The sequence below is a fragment of the Cygnus atratus genome, chromosome 1 (genome assembly GCF_013377495.2).
Source record: "Cygnus atratus isolate AKBS03 ecotype Queensland, Australia chromosome 1, CAtr_DNAZoo_HiC_assembly, whole genome shotgun sequence".
Classification (NCBI taxonomy): domain Eukaryota; kingdom Metazoa; phylum Chordata; class Aves; order Anseriformes; family Anatidae; genus Cygnus; species Cygnus atratus.
Genome location: NC_066362.1, coordinates 179771480 through 179792498, shown reverse-complemented (window position 1 = coordinate 179792498; position 21019 = coordinate 179771480). Strand labels below are relative to the sequence as shown.

The 21019-nt window shown below is 41.7% G+C and overlaps 1 protein-coding gene across 4 annotated transcripts in view; it reads right to left on the bottom strand.

Annotated features, from left to right (window-relative positions):
- Positions 1-6990, bottom strand: part of FNDC3A (fibronectin type III domain containing 3A) — a 119912-nt gene extending 112922 nt beyond the window's left edge. Inside the window, exons 1-2 of one of the 4 annotated variants that reach the window (XM_035553295.2) lie at positions 6688-6756; positions 5692-5790 (exon numbers count right to left, since the gene is read on the bottom strand). The gene's annotated coding sequence lies outside the window, so the exon portion shown is untranslated. Of the gene's footprint in view, positions 1-5691; positions 5791-6687 lie in introns of all 4 variants that reach the window. The other 3 variants (XM_035553296.2, XM_035553293.2, XM_035553294.2) reach the window with 3 other exon arrangements.
- Positions 6991-21019: the final 14029 nt, after the last annotated feature.

The following is a 21019-nucleotide window of genomic DNA, read 5'->3' as shown; positions in this document are numbered from 1 at the left end:
TTGTGCAGCGTGCAGATTGTAAGTTGAACACAGTTCAAAGAAATCGAATGCAGTTCAACTTTATTTATGGTACACTGGTCTAAACTACGTGGCTGTTTTATTACTTTTACGCTACTCTTCTCAAAAACTTCTTTGAACTCTCCTAGTTTTACTTCTAAACCAGCTAAATTAGGTTCTCCTAAGATTCTGCCAGGACTGGATTTCCTTTGGTTTATTTTCTGAAGATCAGACGGGTTCAAAAATATCTTGGCCTTTCCCAGTTAAACAGAAATGAAGGCAAAAGTAATGGTTAAGTACATGCTTATTTTTTAAGAAAACAAGCGCGTTCAATGCCAAGAACCAACCTACTTCCTCATTTGTTATCAACTCCATTTTTCTGGTAGCCATGAGCAGCGAGGCCAAGTTTTCAAGTAAGTTTTCATATAGTTCTTTTAAGGCAAACTAAAATCATGCATTTCCTTTTATTAAGGTGAGGTGACTGGTCAGTGAGACAAATTTATTGCAGAGACAGCTGCCAGTCTCGGAGCTACAATGAGGGCACAATTCAAGAACAACAAGCAGCAGTTTTTAAAGAACTCTTACGAAACAGCTTTTTCCTGCTTGTTCTGAAAAAATGAAAACTATGCTATCCAAACACAAGATGACACAGGATCAGAACCCACAACTCTAATAATTTAAAATAACCGTGCACTGATTTTTTTTGGAAAACCTGCAGGTCTCTGCTTCTATAAGGAACAGGATAATAACAAAGAGCATGACAAGCCAAGACAGGCATGTGGAAACTACTTCTCAAGAGTAAGAATACACCAAAAAAAGGTGTTGAGCCTTGACAAGCACATCTGAAAGATGTTCTTTTATGAGGACAAACTGCTCTAAGTCAGCTCTGCTCAATAACACTAGCAGCTCCCACTTGCACCACTACAAGCAACTGGCCAAGAGTACAGCAAATTAAAGCTATCCTCCAGTTTGTTACTCTTCAAAAAGTTGCTCCATTTTAAGGTAGATCAGTTGCCTGATCCATTTCACTACACATACATGCAAATGAATGCCAAGCACAGGAATAAGCGGGCAGAGAGGAACTGCTTCTTGCAGCATCAATGTGTAGCACTTGTGAAGCTACTGACTATGATATGAGAAAGTCCATGGGCAGCCACCCTGGCAGGTGCTTCACTTCCCCAGTATTAAACTCAGCCACAACAGTGCTGAGACAGCTACTTGGATGCCACAAAACTAAAGCAGGGTGCTCCAGCTGAATGTGACTCTTGACAATTAAACATGCAATTCATGAAAAGTTCTCCAATGGAGGAGTCTCCACAACTACAGAAGGGGAAGACCATCAAAACAGGAGCATGTACTGGGGCTTGTTTCTCAGATGATGCCAGCACTCCCTGCTCCCAAGCTCCACCTCACCCACCGAGGAAAGTTTAACCCCCCAAAACCCCATGGGACCAACCAGTTTGATTGCCCAACCAGTCAGAGGACAAAACTGTTCTCGGCTTCCTACTGTACACGCGGAGTTGCAACACTGAATGGCTGACAATCCATTAACAAAAAGAAACCCACAAAACTAGACATTATTCCGGCCGCATCTAGGACTAAACATTGTCAGCTGTCACTACTCACTTCTGCAGCTACTTTCAGTCCTCATTTCTCAGGACTTTGTTTCAATGTCTTCACACTAGACTAAGTGGGTGGAGAGAGAGTGCTCTGAAAGAATGGTCTTCTCTGTTTACTTTTTAATAGATTCTATAGGATTGGGTAACTCTTGTAGCTTATATTTACAGCTAGTGCAGGAAGCCCCCAAACAGTCTACGAATAGACATACTAAAATATTCGTGAATTGTTAGCACCCCAGCCCTCTCTCATTGCCAAGACATTGCAAGTCACCTGGTTTTGCTTTGGGTTGCCTTATGCTGGTACAGACATTCAATTTTTGCTTACAGATTAGTTTTCAGTTACAGGCAAACTTTTTGCACATGCATTACAACTTGATTCAGTGCCACCATCTACAAGGTGCCTGCCTGCTCCAAAACAAAGCTCATCTCCTGATGTTTTTGTGGCTTATGTCTCAGTTTCCTTCTGTCAGATCACCTAGAGGATGCAGTTTCTCCACTTAAAAGAACAACAAACACTGAACAACAAAACATTACAGCCTGCAAGTTGGAGAGGATGGATTTATTTTGTAATCAGTGGAGTAAGATACAGTACTGAGTATACTACATCAACTAGAGGAAAATAGGAGGTTGGCAGTAGCCCATGCTTGTAGGATCTTATACGAAGTACAGCTTGGGCTTTAATTACCACAGTCACTGGATTTGCACTTTGGGAAAACTCGATAGCATTTACACAGAAGTATTTACATATGTAAATTATACATTTTTGTTTGTTTTACTTTACAGTAGATGTAAAAGAAGTTCTGGATCTGTGAAGTTCATTTTCCTCTGGAGTTATTCAGGATCAAACAGCATTAAGAATTGAGCTTCACAGTTCTAAATGCAACCAATGGATAAAAATCAAAGCGCATTCAAAAAGAACTATCATGCAGAAGGTAAAGTTAGCATTCTTGTGCCATGTACTCCTTTTCCCCCCAGTTACTGAATCAAGTTACTACCCACAGCATAAATCCTGCTCGACCTTGTCACTTGCCCCGCAGACAGCCTTTCCCAGACTTCGATACGTAGTTATTTGCAATCATGGAGTGTATCAGTTCAGTTTTGTGATTTTTCACAGCTGTGAAACAGTTGGGGTTTTTTTTGACACTATATTATAGAAGCCCATATGCTGCCAGGAAGTAGAAGGACTTGTTTTAGTGTTTCTGGAAAGCAGAAGAGATTTATCACATCTTAGAAAGTGCCTGTCTTCTCTCTTCCTAAAGGCCTGTAAGAATGATGTTTAGTGGTTAAACTGGGATGGAAAACTTGAAGATGTTTTGACAGTTCTTTATGCCCGAAGTAATTAAGTAATCAAGTTGAATATTTTTCCATTACCTATAAATGATGGTTTGCAACTCTTTAATTTTGTCCTAAATGCTTCAGAGCAGTTCTGGAAGCAAAGTTGAGCTGGGGCAGGGTAAACATATTAACATATCCTGCACTCCTGTTTAACTACTGCCCCAGCTCCTGCTGGGACTGTGTTTGGCACACAAGATACCAAACTGAAAGACAGAGTACCAATGTTAACTTTGGTGATGTTCTGACTGTGGAACAGTACAATTATAGGGCCCAGGCACCCCAGAAAGACAAAAGTTTCTTGGGGACCACAAACATAAAAAGGGTGAAGTATGTCCATTCTGACTCCATTTGAGAGGCACTGTGAAGACACTGCCAAAGAATGTGCCATTAAAATTTTAATAGAGGGTTTGGAAAGCACATGGATATTCCATTCCTGAAGTTCTGTAACAGTAAACAGAAAAACATTCTATACCAATATATCTGTGAAAAGTAATAACACAATCCTTTACACAGTCATCCAGCATGAAAATACTAGCTACAAATAATATTTCATTATTGACAAAATGTCATAGCAAATTCTATTTCCATTTACATTTTGTTAAAGCCCTCTATGACAGCTTATCAAAAAAGTCATCAGCTTTTCACTGGTTACAGGCTCAGGAGTACATGAAGGAAGAACAGCTGGAACAGGACCAGATCTTGGGGGCGTGGGTCAGACTTCAAAAATATTTGTCCAACCTGAAACTAAACGTAGATTGACTGGAACAATTAAAGATGACAACCTGCCAGAAACATGTGGCGCTATTAGGTGTTACATGCACTTTCTAAGCATCCTTCTACCCTGTCAGCCCTACAAAATACAGCCCCCCAGGATGACAATCCAAAACACTACCGAACATAAACAAAACCAGGAAGCTTTACAGATAGACAAGAAAAATGTTAATAGTGTTTCTGTACTGACATCCAGTGAACACGGGCATTAAGGAAGCTCAAAGTTTACTGTATAATGGCAAAATACAAGCAAAAATGCTCATCTCTGTAGCTCAGGAAACATTGGCCCCACAAGCAAAACAAACATTGTTTGTGTTTACTGTACAGAAAAAGCAGCAGTGTACGCATTCCAAACTATTATCACTTCCCTGAGATACAAGCACTATCTTTTAGCTAAGCTAAAGAGTTGACAGTGAGTCAAATCTATTTTTACTAGATATGGTCTTACAGGAAAAGCAAAGGCTCAATTCAGCTCCTGCACCACAAACTGCACATGAGTTGAATCTTGCTACAAATTGCCTGGGAATTTCCTCAAGTCAATAGTCTTAAAGAAATGGATGATAACATATAGAGGTGTTATTGACAGATATAACTGAGAAAATCTGATTTGTATTTTAGATCACAGAAATACACCAATGAAACATGACACTTTACCTGTAGACATTTTAGCAGAGATTGAACTAGAAATCTCATAACAATTAGAGGCTGGAGGTCAATGAAAGGTACAGAGATGCTGGAGGGAAGATGAGAATTCCTCGGGTTCCGCAAGGCACCACCACCAAACATCACTGGCTGCAGACAACGCTGCCTAGGAAGCAGGCCTGCAGCATCACAAAAACTGTCCTCTCCAGTACCTGTCTGCTGGGGAATGAGCAGGCTGTATCTTTGCCAGTTGCACCCACCCACAGTGGGGTGGGGGAATGGGGTTAGATTATAGGATTCACCACTTTGACAGAGGTATCAATAGACAAGCAGAACACCAGCACCTCATACCTCCAAGCACTCAATACTTCTCAAGACCAACACATTTACAATAGCACGCACTATTTCAGAACTGACCTGCCAGCAAGTTAAATGAGCTAGTTGCCTAAGAGCATTTAGATGGTATAACCATTTAGGAAAAAGTATTGACCGAGCTGAAAAATTGTACCTCTCCTGAAGTCAGGCCTGAAGGGTTTTGCTACCCAATAAGTGCTAAGACAGAACACTGAAGCAGCACGTTCGGTGAAGTAGTTAAAGTTGCAATAACAATTAGGAAGGATCTCCATTAGGTATCCTGAGCCAGAACAATCATCATCATAACACTGAGTTAGCTGATGTAGGTCCAAATTCAAGCTAAATTAAATGGCCACAAGGCAAAGAATAACAAACAAAAGCATCAAGATCCACAGAACTCACAGCCCAAAGCAAATGAGTTATTAGTCTGAATCATAACTCAAGTTTCTGCAGCTCCATTACATTATTACCTATAAAAATAAAAAGCCTTTGAGTTAAGTCCACAAAGTAGTGGAAACTCCAAGTCTGAAAATGGTAGAAACACCACTAAGATTGAAATCTGGTAACTTCAGCATTGTACGTAATGACCTGAGCCTCAAGCAACTCTTACACCTAGAGTTTGTCATACAGCAAAAAAGCCTCAGGTCTTCACCTGCTTTGAAAAACCTGAGGCACTCAGCCGATTCCGGTTAATATTATCACCTAGAGTAGTCAGTCCAGGAGTCTGCTCGAAGCAGAATGCTCTCATCCTGACCAAGTGACCCGAGCAACTCACTGCTGAGTGCTGGCCTTTCTGAGGACCGAACTGTCTCTCTCAACTGAGGCTTCATCAGCCAAAATTGGCACATGATGGTCCTCACGTAACCGATTCTTTCCAAACTTGATTTGCACCATTCCCACTCCCCCAACACTTAGTAGGAATGCCAGCTATTAAGAACCCTCTCCAATTTGCAACCTTGAGCACCATACATACTCAGCTAGCTCCAGTGTGCCCAGCCTTCTCCCCACCTGAAAGCTCACTACTTCTCCATTCGTCACGTGGTCGAACTTCACGATTGTTTAAGTCTATTTCCTTAAAAAGAAACGTGGAAAAACAGATTTAATTGATTACAGTTTGCGAATTTTGAGGGCTGCTGAGTGTCTGTGATTCACGCTATTTCACGACACGGAATATAAACGCTCCCATGCATGCAGATTCACATCACGGCTACAGACACATTTCTGTATACCCAGGCTGCACTAAGCCAAAGTTGCCCATTGCCATAACAACAAAACAGCTTCTTTCCAGCTGAAAGCTTAGAAGCTATAGGTCCCGGTGCTGCTAAGACCAAAGCTACCAAATGCTCCACGGCAAGAAATTCACGAGTCTTTGTGACAATTTATGAGATGTATGGCCAGCTATGTATTTGATTAAATAGAGTTAAATTCTGAAAGGAAAGATGGTTTTGCAGGAATTACTTGGTGACGTGCAATGCTCGGAACTAACACCTGCTGTTCCAGGCAGCTAATAAACCGCCTGATAAAAATAATTTGACAAAAATAATTTGACAAAGTTAAGCAATTTTCTGAGGCTCCCGGGGATGCCCCCCGCAGCAGGACCGGCTCCCCCCCCCCATTGTTTTTCCCTATTTCTCCCCTCGGCTCCGCGCAGCCCGAGCCCGCCGCAAAGTTTCGATTTTGTTTTCGCTCGCTTTCGCTCCCCAGCTGCCGGGAAGCGACGCAAAGTTTCCGTGGGGCTTCGCACCAACCTCGGGGAGGGAGCCGGGGGGGGGGTGGTGCAGGGAGCCGTCCCGGGGAGGGCAACGCGCACGTTTTGGGGCAGAAAAAGGCACGCCCGGCACCCCCAGCACGGCGCTCCCAGGAGCCGCCGCCTCCCTCCACGCCTGCCCCCGGTCCCCCCCGGGGGAAGGGGGTGTGGGGGGAAGAAGGAAGGCGGAAAGTTTCGCCCCCGAGGGGCGCAGCCACTCACCGCCATGGCCCCGCCGGCTGCCCCGGCTAACGGCTCGCTGTCCGCCGCCGGCGGAGGGCAGCTCCCGATGGCGCAGCTCGGGCAGGGGCGGCGCCGCTCAGCCGGTTGGCTTCCCCCACCCCTTCGCCCGCCCACTCCGGGGTACCTGCGGCTCGCCCACAGCCGCCCTGCCCGCCGTCCCCGCACCTGTCAGCGCCTCCCGCCGCCGCCGCCGCCGGGGGTGGTGCCGCCGCCGCCGCCGCCGCCCCGCGGGCTCAGCGCTCGCCGCCGCCTCGCCCGGCGGAGCGCGGCCGCCATCTTGGTGGAGGGCGGGGAGGGGCCGCGAGGGGGCACTTGGCTCCGGCGCGCATTGCGCCTGCGCGGGGGCGGTGGGGCCGCTAGGGTGGGGACGGGGAGGGGCGGGGCCATGATGGGGGCGGGGCCTGAGGGTGGAGGTGTGGGGACAGGGTGGGGTCAGCCCTGAGCTGGGTCCGCATTCACGCAACCGTTAAGGTTGGAAAAGCCCTTCAGGATGAGCTGGTCCAACCATCCCCCTACCACCACTATCAGCCAGTAAACCACGTCCCCAAGCACCACGTCCAACCTCTCCTTGAACACCCCCAGGGACGGTGACTCCACCACCTCCCTGGGCAACCCGTCCCAGTGCCTGACTGCTCTTTCTGAGAAGAAATGTCTCGTCATTTCCAACCTGAACCTCCCCTGGTGCAACTTGAGGCTATTCCCTGTAGTCCTGTCACTAGTTATTCAGGTTCAGTCTCAGCCTTTCCTTCTGGGGTGGGGGAAAGGACAGGTATCTCTGCCCAAATACACCCCATATCCACCATCCCCTCTGCCAGGAAAAACCACATTTTTTCCACTCACTTTGTAGGGAGGACCCACCTTCCCTCAACACCTGCAATGCTCAGCCAGTGTCCTGAATGCTAATTCGTGATTATCTTTCGCTTAATGTTTGTCCTTTCAACCGTTATGGATCGAAATGATTTTCCTACAGTGTTGGGCTTAATGATCTTCTGCAGCAGTGGACTGAACAGAATGAGATGCTTTATAAAGTGGTTTTGTTAATTTGCCTTAAAGTTCTCTGTTATTAAGTTAATAAGTTGTTATTTCTCTTGCATTTCATCAGTGCTGAAATTTTATAGCTTAATGGCTTTTATAGCTTAACGGCACACAGAAGATAGCCCAAGGGTGCACCAACCGAAGTTTGCTGCTGTGAGCAAAATCCTGGTTGCTCGCTGCAGGTGCCTCTTCCAAAACTCATAATTTCACCAGTGAAACAGCAGCCTAGGCTGTGCCTCGTCGAATCTCCGAAACTAGAGAGACTTGGGCCTGATCAGCGTTTGGATGAGCTACCTCGTTAGGTGCTGCAGAAAGCGCTGCTGGTGATTCATCCGGTGGCATTCGTCTGTCTATGAGTCAGGGCTGAACAAATGCCACTGCACAGCGTTTGCGGGTAGTGTTGTCCAGCTGCACAGAACTGGAGATCTTTGCCAATTGTAGCTGCTGGGAGATCACTCCGTTTCCGATCTTACCCTGGTTTCAATGCAGGTCTCCCGAATTAGCCAGCGGTTTCGGTGGACCACTCGTAGGCAGGCACCGATCGTCTGGCATTGCTCATCAGTGGTGGGGGAGCCAGGAACAGCAGCATCATGGTCCTGAGCATTACCGTACGCAGCCACAGGTCCTGGCTTTGTGCCACACGATTTTGAATGGGGGCAATGCATCACCAACTGCACGTGCACCACTGCCTGAGCACCCTGGGACAAAGCATCCCTCACTTCTTCCCCTGGCTTCCCCGGGATGCTGCTCCCTCACCTCCCTTGCAGGTGAAGTTAAGTAATCTGTGCAATTTTTCAGGTGTATGGAGGAAAGGGAATTTACAGCAGGGAAAGGGAAAAGCTGAGAGTGTTTTGGGCTCTTCTCCCTATCCAGACACTGGTCCAGATGGTGTGTAAGTTTGCATTGCATAACACAGTCTGCTTCCTTCCTTTTTAGGTCATGGATATTTAAATACCTGTATATAAAATTCCATTTTCTGCTGGAAGAACAATTAAAGTCACCTGAAAATCATTCCAAATAATATTAAAAGTAGGCGGAAGGAATGGGGGAACTAATATAGGGACCTCCTTATCTCTTTTTATGGACTTATGTGAATAAATGGATTTTTCTAAATCAAAACTAAATCAGATTGGAATTATTTGCTAGTCTAAATTGCATATACAGATCTCAGCTACTTCCAGATGATTGACCAAACTCCCTTGCTTTCATCCAATGCAGAACTTCCCAGAAGAAGCCATGGAGACCTAGTTTCTTTATAGTATAGTACCAGATAGACATCCAAGTGGTAATGATGAACATTTCTGAAATTGATATTGAAACCCAGAAGAGGAGAGGGGAGAAGGCAAATCCATCAGAGGAACATTTCGCAATGTAATCCCTTAAGATATATTCTTGTTTGTATAGTAATGACCCCCTTCTGTGGCTGTCATTTCTTCAGTCAAACAACAGTACTATCTTTAGGGAATTCTGAAGAATTGGTGTAATCATTTCACATTTTCATAGTTGTGTTAACTCAGAAAAAATAAGTGACAATTCATTGTTTGCAATCAGGATTGGGCAACTCATGCTAATTTTAAAATCTAAGTCACTTGAACCAGTTTTCCAATTCCCTCCATTCTTGCAGGGAATGGGAAAAACCTCAAATTCTGAAGTTAAAATATTGTGGCTGAGGATGGAGGGGTTACCATGTCTCCTCAACACAGCACCCCAGTCCCTAGTGGGAGACCTGTCTTTACACCTCAGGTGACCTGCAGTACCTATGCCAGGAACAAGAACTGGGACCGGCTTTGGTCATGGCAGCTCTGCTGTTGCCAAATGGAGATCCTCCAGCCTGCAAAGGTGGTAGTTGAAAAATGGAGATCAACAGGTTTATCATCCAAACTTCAGTTGAAAACTGTACTGAGAACATTTACCACTGTCTCATGGACCATGAAGATGGCAGTTTGGATTACAGACTGTGAAAAGCATGAGGTCAGTAGCTCTGCTATCTTCTACCAGACAAGTAGCATGTATGTAATGCAGAACTATTAAAGAAGTACAGTCAGTGTTTATTTTCAAACATGGGTAACTAATACATGAATATAGCTCCACCAAAATAAATGAACTGTAAGTTCTGAGCAGCTTTATGAGGAGAATGAAGTTTAATTTTGATGTATTGGTTTAAAAAAAAAAAAAGAAAAAAAAAAAGCAGGAAATGTAATTATTACAACATTGAATTACCACTTTGTGTCTTTTCAGGTATCCTGTATCTTCACCTGAGCTGCATAATAGTCATCCTATTTGACCAGGTCTCTTCCAAAGAAGCTGCCGATCAGTATGAATTATTTGTTGGTCTCTGATTTGTCTGAAAGGAGTTGAACTGTAAAAATCCCTCTTTATTGTTGCAATGATGTATGGAAATAAAATATTGATGTTTAATGCTAGGCATGATTCATAAAATACATGTTTGTAGGGAAAAAAAAAAAAAAAAAAGGAGCCTGAGATTTCATTGATATGATCAGCTGGGTTTTTACATAATTTGGCAAACTAGTAGAATGAAAACACATTGAGCAATGGCATATAATAAAATGTTTATCATGTCTGTAACTGTTTTTCTGACTTTTATCAAAATAGGAAAAAGACACAAATCCACACATCTTTGGCTTCTTTACCTGCTTTTCATGACAAAGATGATTAAAACAATCATTCTCTGACAGGATTAAACCAGCTGAAAAGTTAGAATTATGGTACCAAAATGAATGGGAGGATTAAATGGATAAAAATGCTAATCCAGTCATAGACAAGAAAATTCAACCATTCAATTTTGGCATTACAGAAGTAGCTCTAACACAGTATCAAGAATTTTGAGGAAACTGCAGTTTGTTTAATTCAGAGGGTGGGTGGAATATGCCATTTCCCCATTACTGATTCATCTCCTTTTCTGGAAGAGGAGCCACTGATTTTAACAGGATTACTTACAAAATTGTGTGTTGTTCAACAAGAACAAGCATGGCAGATTGCTTCCTTAAGATGTTCAGGTGCAAAAACAAACCAAACTCCATGCGAAAGAATTAATTAGTCAAAAAATTTTCAAAATTTGTGCCAAGATTAAGACTTCAAAAACATTAGCTGGAGCCCAGCTGACAGAGTGGTTTAATTGCGTGGCATTTCATTGGGTGTATTTGCCAACTGGGAAAGCAAAATGAAGTCAGGGATTACAAGCACAGGAAGAGGAACTACATGGTTTAGACCTCGAGTTCATTTACCTCACTTTATTAAAATAGAGGAATATGTATGGCACAGAACTACTAGTTATAATATTACTTTTTAAACTCTAGACAAAAACCCTGCATACAAATGGTGAAATACTCCAGAGGTATTCACCTTGGGATTCTTGAAGTTGATTCTTGTAAGTCATTAGTTGTTTCTGCATAAACATATCGAGATGGGCCACGAGTTGAACTGTGATTTTCCCATCGTGAATTGAAGCTTTCATTTCATATTACAGAAATCCTTGAAACTATACTTAAAGCAGTGGTTGTAGGCACCAACAAAGTGCTATTTATTGGCTTCATCACTTTCGAAAACCGCTGATGTTTGTTTTGGCTTTGTGCACTGAGATATTTCTGAACTGCCTTTAGTGATCTCTTAGTAAACTAACAGATGGTTTGTGATAGATAAAGCTGAATAATCAGGCAGTCCTGGTTGTAATGAAAATGTTCACCAGAAACATACTTTGAATTTGTGCTTCCACTCTGCTTGGAGTGGATTTGAACTTATTTTCTGGCCTTCCTTTTCAGATCATGATTAAAAGTTAAGCATCAAAAAATCAACTGGATGAAAGCAGAAAGACACAATTCATGTGCTAAATTTGTAGTGCCTAGGTTACTAGTCTTTATTTATATAGGAGCTTTTTCCTTCTTGAATATTCAGGAATTTCATACCTGAGTTTAATTTTTTCTAGTAGATTTGCTCTCAGGATAAACTGTAGTTTTCATCTGACCAGATGGACCACTGAGAGCCAAGCATGGACTGTCAGGAAGATTGCTTTTCTTTCGGTGAAACAGCTATACCTGGCAGCATTTAGGATGGGTTGACCGTATTTTGGACTTTTTGATCTAGTCCAGTAGCAAGGAGGTTACCTTTCTGATTTAAGCAGCTCTGCCTCTAACTCGAGGAGTTTTGAGACACACAAGATTTCCATTATCTCATTCTGAAATGCTGGCTTTGGAGTTTTTGCTGTGACTCTTTTTTTCCAGCCTTTTGAAATACCAGGCCCATGTTGTGCTTGCAGACAAAGAAGTTGAAGAAAGTTTTCATCAACCTTTTCACATAAGGGTGTATTTCAAACTTGTTCAGTAAAAAGGCCTTGCAGTGCAAGTCCTTGTCTGGCAAGATAACAGCCCGAGTTCAGTGTGCTCATGGAATACTAATTAGTCTCTTCATTCAGATTTTCCTGTTTTCTTTTTTTTTTCTTTTTTTTTCTTTTTTCTTTTTTTTTTTTTTTCCGAGAAGGCTGAATATTTAGCATGTCGCCAACATTCTCTGTGGTTTTCTGGAAGAATTTAACTGCTTCATGGTGGCTAGGAGAAAGCTGGTTCCTCTCGTATTTTTTTTTCAAGTCTTTTTCTTCCAAATGAAGTATCCAGACGGTGTGAAAGCATCATCCGTGTGTTTAGACAAACACTGTTTGCACCTCTAAACTCTGCAATGGTGGAAATCGAGTGTACTTCACCAGCTTCAGAATAATGGAGCCACTGAAAATCTTCAGACCAGGATGAGCACAAAGAACAGTCTTGTTTTCTGAAGTTATGTGCAGGAAAAAGCTCAAGCCATGGCTGATGAGGTGTCTCAGAAATGTTAACAGTGTCAAGCAACTGGCAATTGGTTCCTGTGGCAGGAAATAGCAAAGGCAGCTCAGTGCTACGAGCAGTAGAAGCTGGCCTTATTGTTGTTGGAATTGTAGTTTCCTCCTTCTTAATCGTCTGTGTTGTAAGTGAGTTTGCTTCAGCCCCCGGAGAATACATATTCTGCTTTTGCGTGGTCTCTGCTCCTCTGGTAGGAATGGTACTGGCTAACGCACACACAGCTCTTGAGCAAGCTAAAACACTTAGCTGGCCGCTTGGTTTATGCAACTGCATTTGTTGCAGAAAAGTTTGGAACATAGCAGGATGAAGACGAGGAATAGCCTACGCCATGAAGGACTATTAAAAACAAAGACACCACCTCTGGCTGAGGGAGTCTCAGAGCCACAAATTGATAGGGGCTGGGAAAATATTGGGGAGAAGTCTCACTGTGCAGTTGCCCATTGCATTGCTTCTGGCCATTGCTGGAGACAGGATGCTGGGCTTTGGTCTGCCCCACTATGCCTGCTTTCATCTGTCTGCTTTAATATTTTCTCTGTGCACAATGTTTTTAACAAAGAATATGCAATAAATTAAATTATTTTGTGTTAGTCTGTAAGGAAAAACTACCCACTTGAAATCAAAGGCCCCAGACAGGGTTTTGTACAGTTCTGTGTGTTGATATAATTGGTGACGAACATTAGTATATGTGAGACATGAGTAGAAAACATAAGTACCTGTTAAGGTCTTAGATTCTTGGCAAGAAAAATTGCTCAGTGAAGTCAAATCCTTTTGTTCTCCTTGAAGCATCTCTGTGGTTCTGGCTGATTCTGTTTTAACACTGCAAACTGTTTAATTCTGCTTTAATTTTCTCCAGAGTAACCTGTGATCTTTCCAGGCACTTCAAGCAGAGACGGTGGTTAAACCTTGTGTGTGGCTGATTCGGAATACTACTGCAGATACCTCTTTTCAGCCCAGAAGACTATTGACTGTAGAAGTTTACATATTCTTACAAGCAAATATACAACTGACAAATGTTCCCTATAAGGTAATAACAATAAGAATGAAAAGAAACAAAAATAAGTAGTCTGAACTTCTATTTGATATTTTTCAGCTTGAGCTCTCTGAATCCAAGCAATGAGTACGTTCAGAGATCATAACTCAAGAACATTTCTTGTACACTGACCTTCCAAACGATTAGTCTTGCGTTTTGTCTTTTTATATTTTTTTTTGGAAGGACCTCTCTTTGGAAGGGAGGATCACACAGCTTGAAACATTGCTGGCGGCATGAAAAGAGAGAATAATATTTCTTCTGCATGGTGTTTGGTCTGGTAGGAATCACTTCTTGTCTGTTCCAGGGTAGATGAGCACCACTCCAAAGGCCCTGGCAATTGAGAAGGGTCTGGGGACAGAATCGACATAGTCAGCGTGACCCACTGTCCTCAGCTCAGTGTCACGGTGAGAAGATCTGCCACTGTCTCACTCTGGATTGTGCAAACAATACTTGCCTGTATTTGCAGAATTTTATCTGTCTGGTGAAATGTTAATTTGGGGTTTTCTGGTACATGGCATGAAATACACCTTTTTTTTCTATTCCAGATTCTAGTCACAGTGTGGCCTGTCATCAAAGACATGGCTGAGTCTTGTTCCTCTTTTCCTCCAAGATATTGCAGAATTGGCTCTTCAGCCTCAGATCTATCACAGAATTTTCCCTGTTTGTATCCTTGTTGTACCTTTGGTTTAGATGCTATTCCTTTATTTTACTTTCAATGCAGTGCAGCTCTCCTCATGTTTTTTTGTTTGTTTGTTGTTTTTTCCTGTTCTATGTTTTTTCTTCTTTCTGACAGTAAATGAAAATGGGTAGAGACTGAGTCTACCCAAGTAGGCTAGAGTCAGAGATAAAGGTCTTTTACCATCTTTCTTTCAGCTGGCACTTGCTGACTGAAGATACAGAAGTATGTGATATATAAATCTCTTCTTGATGCCTTCTGTGTATCTGTAGGGATTCAGCTCCTTTGGGACTTTTACTTGATTCACTCTTCAACTTAAGATTATTTTTTTTAAATTTCTTTTTGCTGCTGGCACAACAGCATGTTCATTAATCACTCAGACCCCAAGGTGCTCGAAAGAAATGGTCTTTATCTGGTGACACAGTTCCAACAGCTTTTGCCCAACAGAACATGTGCTTTTCCAGAGCTCCTCCCGGGATATTTTTGTGTGTCTGGAAAGAAAGCCCACTGAAAGGTATAACTGACTGCTACAGGGAGAACAGTTTGGCTGCAAGATAAGGAAAGCAGTCTAGACAGATCTGTCTCAGCACACAGGATGAGATTATTTTGCCTATCTGAAGTTCTGTTCTAATTGTTTAGTGCATGTTTATATTTTTGGTGATGACATCCTATTCCTTCAAGGATTTTTATGAGAAGTAATCAGACTCGTCTAGCCTCACAACCTCCTACAAATCATAGTTTGCTTGGGATGTTAGGTCTTGTGTTCAGAGGTGCTAGCCTCACTAAAGATGTTTTCTTTAGGTGGATGAAAAAAAAATCATATTCCTGTTAGAGAATTTTAATGTGCAATAGCTGAGGAATTTACCTTCATTCCAGTATCAGGTGTTTTGACATTTCAAGCTGCAGGGGCTTTTAATGCATGGTGCATGTCAAAAAGATGTGGGGCTACACCTGGAATGCTAAAGGCTAACGTGGACAATATTGTGATACTATGTGGTTGCAGAATCAATCAGTGCCTCTCTTGGGATAGATTTACACATACCACAGGGGTAGTCCCCAAATACCTGCAAGACTAGACTTGTGGGCTGTTAAACAGAGTACCCACAATATAGTCTGTCAAGCGCCTTTTTCACTTTCCCAGGCATATTTTTGTTGCCTACAGACAGTCTGCCAAAGAATCTTGTGTTAGTTGATGGGACGACTGTGTCCAGAAGCATTTTAGAAAACCTTGTTGGAAAGTGATATAGATAGAGTCACTGCATTGAACTCTTGATCCTGTCTGAGATAAGAATACAGCAGAAAAAGGTTTAGAGGAAGCAACAAAAGTATTCTATATGAGGCAGAGACAAAAGGCCAGGTTACTAGATGATGTGAAGAAACTCGCAAGGGATGATACAGTAGGTATATGCAAAATTTTCCTTAGATTCTCCAAAGCCATAAGCTCAAGGGAGTTCCTAGAGAGGTTAATATGGCAGTACACTTAAAACTGATGAGATGTTTCTCTCCAAAAAGCACACAGACTTTCAGAACTCATTATTCAGGCAAAAGGTTTAGGAGAAGTCAAATAATTAAAAAAATAATAAATCTGCTGCTACCACAAACAGACAACAACATGCAAGAGGTTATAAAACTTCATGTTCCAGGATGAAAGTCAGCCACTTCCTATTTCGGGTCAGGAAGACACTTCCCCTGGAGGTATGCTATTAAGGATTGTCCATTACAGGATTTTTAGCTTTAGATCTCAATCCAAGTACTATCAGCAGCAGTGTCAGACTAGATGAACCACTGTTTGGTAACTGCTGGTCTACTCTATTCTGAATTTAACACCCATTTTCATATGTCTCAGACTGTGCTGCCCTATTTTTTTTTTCATTTTTTTCTCATGAAGGAACATCAGAAATAAGAGGAAATCATTTCCCTGCTGATCTAGCTACTATCTTGTTTAATTTGAATTTTGTGTTTGGAGGAGATGGTTTTCTTTTCCCTGAAATACTGTAAGCAAAATTCTGCTTACCATGGGTAACAAAAGCCAAATTGAAACAACAGTCCCTAATTTATTGTCGGAATCCCTGTATATTTCAGGGCTATAAAACGCTCCTATGTTTTTGCCATGGTGCTTATCGTGAGTGAGCAAGCTGCTAGTTAATGATGCTCCCTGACTCACCTTCCTGTCCACTCCGACTTGGGAAGATGGACAGTGGATGTGACGCTGACAGAAGGGACAGCAGCAAGTGAACACACCCTGATAAGCCATTAGGAGAGAGCATCAAACAGTCAGTGCAGAAAGCCGAAAAATGCAATTACTTCTCCAAAATATGAGAAAGTCTGCTGTCGTTTTACTCAACATCACCTCAATCAACTCAAAGTTGCTTCAGCCATTTTTTTAAGCAGTAAAATATTAAGTGTGATCAGTCTTTCACAGATACTAATTTCTGATCTGCTTAAAAGGATGAAGAAATATGAAAGCTATGTTTTGTGTACTGAAATACTTGGAAGATTCCTGTTCAGAGAGGAAGGCCTCCTCTTCTTGATCCTCTGCACCAGACTACCTGTAGCTGCCATCGCTATGTTAACACACATGTATTTTGGGCTGCACCACAAAGCTTGAATCATGAAAGTTGAGGTCTGTGGCGTAGAAAAACGCTTTTGTACACCAGTAAAGCTGTTTCTCTGGCTGGTAAATGTATATGGGATGTTATCTTTTAGTTTATTAGGTAGATTAATTACAGGGTTGTAGCTATAGTCCCACAGTTAAACCACAGGAGTCTTACTTATTTTTCACTCTCTCTCTCAGTACTCTCCATAGTTAAATCTCACTCTTAGAGAGAATTTATTTTTCATGTGCAACTTTAAAATGAACTCTCCTGAACCATTATGCTACTTGGAGAGTAGCATCTATTAAAAAATATAGATATATTCCTATGGTTTTATGCAGTCAATAACTCAAAATAGCTTGTGCCTACCACAGCACAGCTATCATGAACTTAGTCATTCCCACAGAGGGTCTTTGTTATGTTTGAAAAATACCAATTTTGAAATCAAAGGATCTGGTTCTTATTTGCATGATTGTGCCAAGAGGCCTTATAGTGGTTGCAAAAGACATTGCACAGACCTCCTAGTCTCCAGTGCCGAGGCATGAGACTTTAACAGCATTGCCCTGCTCAGACTTCCCACAGTGTATGACCCTTCTTCTGGCACCGATGCAGCAGAGCCCTGTTGGATGGCACCACCCCATTGTCTGTGGGTCTTTTATGAAATACTTGAGCTAGATTTTCCTGGTAGTGCCATTGATTTAAATTCTTAAATTTATCTCATCTCCTTGTTACTATCCGGTTGACTGTTTCCTTGAGGTGTCTGGCTACATCATGATTTGCATATGTATATATGCAAATACATATATGCACATATGTATTTGTGTTCATAGAGCCATAGAATCACAGAACCATAGAATATTCTGCATTGGAAGGGACCCACAAGGATCTTCTAGTCCAGCTCCTGGCCCCACAAAGGACCACTCAAAAATCAGACCATGTGTCTGAGAGCATTGTCCAAACACTTCTTGAACTCCAACAGGCTCAGTGCCATGACCACTGCCCTGGGAAGCCTGTCCCAGTGCCCGACCACCCTCTGGATGCAGAACCTTTTCCTCATATCCAGTCTGAACCTTTCCTGACACATCTTCACGCTGTTTCCTTGGGTCCTATCTGTTTACTCCTGTTACTCTGATTGCTGAATAAAGATGCCTTGCTTTACACTCAAAAGAAAAAGCTTCTTACCCGGTTTGTACGCATTGGGTTCCCTCTCATTTCCAAGCAGTGTCACTTCAATACAGAGTAACATTTTTCCAAAAAGTGCTGAACCAGCTCAATAGCCATAAGACAATCTCCATCTCCCAGTAGATGTGTGCACTGCTCCAGCAGCAATTTATTAGTAGAGATGCCACTAATCTTCAGACCCCTGGAGCAGGACTGTCCAGCCTCTACCTCAATGATACATACTTAGGCCTACATGAAATTACATCTGTAATTTCTGAGAAGAGCATAGACATAATTAAACATTTTTTGGGTCTCTTGCCCACATGCTAACATGATATTTGTTATGGGGTGCTGCCTGCTTTTATCCCAGCATTTGCTACGTGAATGCAGTTGCATCAAGATGAGATACACCTAAGAAAGACCTGTTTTCTCACTGACTTTTCTCACTGACAGGGGACTTGGACCAAGTATCTGATTTGTAGAAGAGCAGTCAGATGGTCGGCAGTCAGATGAATTACAGTTGAAATGGCAACAGATACATAACTGGACCCTGTAAAGGCTTTCACACAGGGACCACAAAGCCTGCCTGCATCTGGTGCTCTTCTGCCTCTTCTTCAGAGTATATAAACACTTATGAATATCATAGGAGACCAAAAGACTTTTGTTTTCATATATTAGGTATTCCTTGCTATAAGGAAAAAAAATTTCAGAGAAGAAATGATTTAATCTGGCTTTCAGCTTAATATCTGTTTATATAGTGATAATTTCCATCTCCTCTATATTGTCTTTCAGCTGTAATATTGTCTTCACTTGGCAGCCAACTTATTGAAGTCATTTGCCACAGAAGGTTTCGAAACATATTATTTATGGCTCCAGCCTGTCACCCTCAGACAATATTCTGAGATGATGTAATGCAGCTGCTCACAGCATTTCTATGTCTCTACACTTTGCTAGTGTTTTTTTGTACTTTGTTTGGTCTTCAAAAATATAAAAGCCATTACTTATTTTATCTTCTGTTAGATTTCTGTGAAAAGATGCATAAAACTAATAGAAATGATCCTCTATGTTTGGTTTTGAAGTTTCTAGATTAATTACTTCCTATAGTGCAATAGGGTTAAGTAAGTTCTGATCAATTTAACTTGAGTATGTGAGCTAACTCCATGCTTCTTTGTCTTTGTTATACCTGGATTTGGTATTTCAAAGTGCTTTTGAGACTATTTTCATTGTTAGGAAGAGAAGTGACATTTTTTTTAGAATTTTTGAATGAGTGAGTTCACAGTTAGCATGACATATGAGACTCATTTCCTCATTTGTTACTATTTTAAACATATACTTATCCTCCCACTTGTTCCTGAAAAAGTTCTGTTTCTTGTAGATTCTCCACCTAAAAAAAATAAAAAAATAAAAAACACAACAAAACTATAAACACTAAAGTAGCTCCTCAGCCTAGCAGACAGTGGGTAGTTCCTTTGAATAATGAATAGGAATGGCTGCAAGCCTGTGAAGGTCATGTCTTTGTGGACATTTTGATAGGTCTCCCTTTAGCAATGCTACGTTCCATCTACCAGCCAGCTACTCTAGGTTTCCTCTGTAGTCAGTGGAGAGGAATGAGCACTTCCTGGGCACATTTCATCTGCCTGGAAGATAAAAGTCTAGAAGAGGCTGATGGGTTGCATTCTGACTGCAAATGGAAAGTCAGGAGTCCTCCAAAAGGGAATTCCTTTCATTCCCTCGTCCTGACATTAGTCTCTGTCTGGTTCTTGGCATAGCTCAAAACTTCTCAGAGCTGCAGTGCCTACCCACAGCTCTGAGACTTTGGTATGGTACCCAGAAGTGACCAGAGTGCAATATCCAAATGTCCTACCCAGGAAAAGATGTTCACCTTGCAAGGAACTGTTACAGGGCTGCATTGACTGGTTTCATGGTTTCCTCTTTCACCACTAGCTTTGCACCAGTGGTATGCTCAAACGCAGAGATGGCCTTGTGCTTAGACTATTTGCAAACATTTGCATGCATTACACTGGATGGAAGTACAGTGGTTTTTGGCCCACCTGCCAGTACTTTTTCATGTTAGTACTATTTCATGATCTCTTGGTCTTCAGAGATTTGCATTTGTAAAAACTCTTACCCTGGATTTAGTCAATCTTATAAAAGTGTAAGCAGCAGAAGTATATAAAGAATAAGAAGTAATGGAGTAATGATAAATAATGATACTGATTTGTAGAGTGCTATTTAATGCAAACTTGTCAAGTGTATCTTCTCCTAGAGATTTAATGAAGACCGAAGTCATTTGAGATGACCACGTAATTGAAAGGAAAATGTTCTCTTCTCTTGTGGTCAGTGATGTATTGACATGGTTGGTTGTGGCAAATTAAGTTGCAACTAAAATTTTGTTTCCTTCATCATGTTTGCTGGGAGGCCAGAAGAGAATATTTTAAATGCATGTCCTCATTTTAACTTTAACTGTGTTGCTTTGATTTCTATTACTTGTGTTTTGTAAAACCATTAGTGGTTTTTTTTTTTTCTTATTTGCCTTTAATCTCTGGTATACTCCCAGCCTGAATTAAATCCACCATACTTTATTCATCTTACTTTATATGTAAATCATTACTGTTTTCTCCATTTGTCTTTTAAAGAGAGTATCTGGAAAATAGTATTTAACCTCCACAGAAAGCTATATCCTAAACAGAGAACTGTTTTCTCTTTTACAGATGAAATAGCTAGTCTCCAGTTGCTCTAGTGTGAATATAGTTATACAGTCCTCCCAGCAATTTTTTGCTGACAGAAACAATCATAGGTAAAATAGTAGTTTTGGTTCCCATGAATTTCTAAAATAGGACAGTGATATTTTTCTTTTTCTTTCACAGCTCTTATAGAGGAAAATTTATCCCAGCAGAAAACAAAAAATCAAGATTCGATGCCCCTTCTACACTTTCTGAAGGACTACTTCCACTCATAGTCTCCCCAC